This window comes from Littorina saxatilis, linkage group LG15 (assembly GCF_037325665.1).
Source record: "Littorina saxatilis isolate snail1 linkage group LG15, US_GU_Lsax_2.0, whole genome shotgun sequence".
NCBI lineage: Eukaryota > Metazoa > Mollusca > Gastropoda > Littorinimorpha > Littorinidae > Littorina > Littorina saxatilis.
In genome coordinates this window covers 29,051,677-29,056,173 of record NC_090259.1, presented here as the reverse complement: position 1 = coordinate 29,056,173, position 4,497 = coordinate 29,051,677, and the positions used below count along the sequence as shown (strand labels likewise).

General features: G+C 42.1%; 1 long non-coding RNA gene across 1 annotated transcript; it reads left to right on the top strand.

The window, feature by feature from the left end:
* The first annotated feature begins 382 nt into the window (after window positions 1-382).
* Window positions 383-1,025, top strand: LOC138948091 (uncharacterized). Its single transcript, XR_011449881.1, has 2 exons — window positions 383-601; window positions 773-1,025. It is a non-coding gene; the product is annotated as an uncharacterized lncRNA (long non-coding RNA).
* Window positions 1,026-4,497: the final 3,472 nt, after the last annotated feature.

Genomic DNA, 4,497 nt, shown 5'->3' with positions numbered 1-4,497 from the left:
TCTTCTTCTTCTTCGTTCATGGGCTGCAACTCCCACGTTCACTCATGTTTTTGCACGAGTATGTTTTGTATGACCGGTTGTACCCCGCCATTCAGGCAGCCACACTGACGCCGCTTTCGGGGGAAGCATGTTGGGTATTATAATGTTTCTTTAACCCATCGAACTCTGACATGAATTTCAGGATCTTTTCCGTGCGCACTTGATCTTGTGCTTGCGTGTAGATACGAAGGGGGATAATGCACTAGCACATAAGTTGACTTGGGAGATCGGAAGCCGAGACCGGGATTTTAAACTCACGACATTCTGATTAGGAGGCCGATGTCTTATCCACTGGGCCACTCCGCCCGTCATAAAGGTAGGGTAGTGAGGAGAGAGAGGGGTCTATACAGATAGGTCTCCGCAGTGTCAAAGTCATTCATCACCAACTTTGTGTCATAAAACCAAACCAACTGTTGCTTTATGCGCATCACGATGAAGCTGTGTGATATCTCCGTGCACATCGCAAGCAAGCGTGATCCTGTTTCTCAAAGTACACAAACGGGTGCAATGTTTTAATAAAACCTGTTTGTTCAGAGGAAACAATCGACGAGAGAATGGAACAGTAAGTATGTATCTCCATGTACATCAAACGCAAACAGTACGCCTCTCACTGATATCACGCAAATCTGTGTTAAGCTCTAATAAAATGTGTGACTTGAATAATACTCTCAATGTTATTTCTGCGCAGAAACTGCTGCAAAAACGAGAAATCTCACATAATTGTTCGGCTTAGGTGGTAGCGTTCTATAAATGTGAGCCGCCACCAACTTCATCAAGCAAAGCTAACAACACCTCATCCTACAACATCACCAAGACCCGTGAGACCAGACCAAGCAGCAGTCAAGATGGCGGGCGTGTTGCTGTTGTCCTGTTTTTTGCTGGCCGTTGCTGGGGTGATCAGCGTGCAATCAGCAACACACCCTGTCCGGAGGGATGCACAACAACTGACGGAAGAGCCGCTGCGGGAGAAAAGAACGGCTCCATCACGTACAGGGGGAGTCTTTAAAACAGTTAATTGTGCAGTCTTTGTGTGCCTGTAATGGATATATCCTGCCTTTTTTCCTGGAGGTCATCAAATCATGGAAATAGCTTCAAAAACGTCTGAGATAAGGGTACTTTCCCTTTATTGACCCAGACATGACCGTTCTTTGATCTTGAAATTCAACTAGAGTCAGTTTTCTGGGTTTAGGTCATAACTAGCCAGAAGTGTGTGAAGCTTGAAATCTCTAGCTTCAAAAACATCGGTAAAAAACATTATTTACCCCTTGTTTTACCCAAACTCGATCCCGCTATGATTTCAGACTTGGTGAAGGTCAGCTAGACTTGCTTGAAGTCGGGAGGTCATCAAATCGCGGAAGCGTGTACATTTTAAGAGGTCTGGCTTAAACAAAATTGAACTCGACCCTGATATGATCTTGGACTTTAATTGGAATGCCTGGTGGTCATCCAATTTTAGACGTGTGCAAAAGAAGTTTTAAAACTCTAGCTTCAATAATATTCAAGAAACCTCAAAGCTGTTGATATTTTCGGACAGCCAAACACTCGTCATTAATTCGACTATCCTGATGACTCGAGTCAGTCAAAATGGAGCGAGTGTTACAACAGGCAGAAATGTATGGAGGTTATGAACACAAAGTCTGAACAAAATAAAATCTTAAAAGCGGGATAACCGGGAGGTGGAAGGGTCCGCCGCATGACATATCCGGCACGTAGCATCCTTAAAGATACTGACCTTGTCATGGCAAGGTGCACGGAGCCTCTACGGCTTTCAGTCCGAAGGCAGGTGTCAGCTGTAAAGGATTTCGGCAGACAATAACATAATTATGTGTGTGTTGCGTTGCGTTACCAACATTCCAACAACCTACTCACTGTGTGTGTGTCTGTGCAGGAAGAGTGATGACGGTCTGGGAGCATTGTTGGCCCAGCAAGCAGCAGAACTGTCCTCCCTGCACATTCTGGAGATCAATCAGCTTACGGCAAAGTCGGAACTTCAATCAACCAAGTCAGAACTTCAGTCAACCAAGTCAGAACTTAAGGGAGAACTTCAAGCCTCACAGGCGAAGTTAGAAACTAAAGTTGAAAAACTCACACTCTCAGCATTGGCCGTCAAAAAGGAATTTTTTATCCATGTTTTATTATAACTGCACATCTTTGGAATGTTGATGTAAATTGAGAAACTCAAATGTTTAGCCCACAAAATCTTGCGTTGCATTAATTCAAAATGGATCACGTCATTATACCAATCGCAAACCAGGAATTTACACAACATTAAAAATTGGTTCTGTGTTGGTGATTAATCGGTCAGATACCCAATTGCCCAACCCATGTTTATATGATTATTCGTATGTCATTGTATTCAATAGTGGACTATGCACATATCACAGGCAGAATAGTAAGCAAAATATTAGTGAATTCGATTTTTTTGGGTCAATCGGTGTCGTACGTCTTTTAACTGTTTCTGATATTTTGAGGTTTAAAGGCACACTCAGCGTCGAGTAAACCATTATTTTCTGTCAGGCTTTTACACACAGTACAAACTCCCTTTCGTTTAAACACTCACCGCTTGAGAACATCCTAGGTGCCCTCCGTAAAGAGCGAGCATTTTTCAAAGAATTTATTTTTGCGTGGCCAGCCGGATTTACAATGAGACAAATCGGACGCCTCGTTTTGGCGCTAGAACTAACTTTTAAAATCTCAATAATAAATTGACAGCTTGTTGCACAAAAATTTTGAAAGTTTCAAAAAAGGGAGCCCGGAAGCAGGTCACGCAAGGTCGTGTTTTCCCAAGCAGACGAATTTTCTGCATAGCGCTTGCTTCTTTGAAGCCAACCGCCGCCGATAAGTTTGTGACTCGCAGTCTTTTGTTGCATTTTAGATTCGGATCGGAGGCACTCAATAATGTGCTATTGCAGATACAGCGAGTCGCATTGAAATCACAAACTGACGACTAAATTGTGAAAAAAAGGAAAGTTGATCACACGGCCGGTTCACGATGGCTCGACGGGGTGAAAGAATATAATTACGTCACTCTCGGCAGAGCCTCGAGTGACGTCATCATATTCATTGACCCAGTCTCGAGAAAATATCAGGCGATATAATGGATGGACGGAGCTGTAACTTATACATATTTATTTAACTGCGTACTTTTATTGTGGGACTGCAGGGGGAGGGGAGGGGAGGGGGGGAGGGATGTATGTGACCAGTGCGGTAACAGGGGTTGGAGGGTGGGGGGGAGTGGTGGGGGGGTCCTGGGGTTCCGACAGCTCTTAGAGTTTCATAGCTCTCACCATGCCTGTATAGTGTATGTATTAGTTACTGTGATACCAAATTGTCCTACCCATGTATGTATGATGCTATGCGCCAGTGATGTATGAATGCTATGTATTTTTGATTTTATCACACAGCAAGCTGCTTTCCTCGTGTATTTTTTATGTTCATTCATGTATTGTACACTTGGCAATAAATTATCTATCTATCTATCTAGTACAATACAAAAACAATGGTCCTAGTGCAGGCACTGAACCAGCTTCAGTGCAGAAAATTACAAAACTCTCTAAACTTGGATAATGGACAAATGTATAAATCATACACATAAAAAGTAGAACCCTAGACAAACATTATGATATGCTTTACACAGGGGAAAATTATACAGTGATTTAGTACGAAGCGAAAAAGTCCGAAAGTAAATGGAATCGGCTAATTTCCGGCGCAAGTACATGTGTACTTAAATTCTGAATCTTTGCAGAGAAACCAAGCATCACTCATTACAACCAAATCCTTACCAACAAACTAAAATCATATGCAAAATAGGTACGATATTATGTAATAGTGATAAAAACATGTGACAAAACAATGATTGAAAGATGAGTTTGTAAAAACCAATTTCCCTCAACGATACATGAAACCGGTCAAAATCAAAGTGACGCTTTGGTCAGTACGAAGCATTATAGTAAATAACACAAAAATATGTAGCCATCCAGCCTAATCATTGACTTATATGCAAACCCAAATATAGTTAGGCCCATAGCAAAGATAAAAGGGACTTTGAAAGATAGAAGTTAGGTAGATATATATAGAAAGGTATTTTATTGACGGGCCGCCCGAGCGGCTCGTCTTTGGCGTCGGGTAAGTAACTTGCAGGTGGAGAAATTTTTGTTCATGGGGGATTTCTGTGACGTATGTACCACGTGACAGGAAGTCGCCGTTGGTCTCGGCAAAGAAACTACAATGCAGTGTGTGGTCTCGGTGAGACTGAAAGACAGAGAGCGACAGATACACACAGTGATTCAAGGCGCACAACTCTAGTAAAGTTGTCGTAGCACGTCCGTATATGGCCAAAGTGATCCGGGTTCGATTCCCGGTATGGGCGGTCTATTTTATTATTTTTTTTTAATTCTTGTTTACTATTGTTTATTATGAACGTTTTAATGTTTTGTTTTACTCTAATAATTTTTTTAA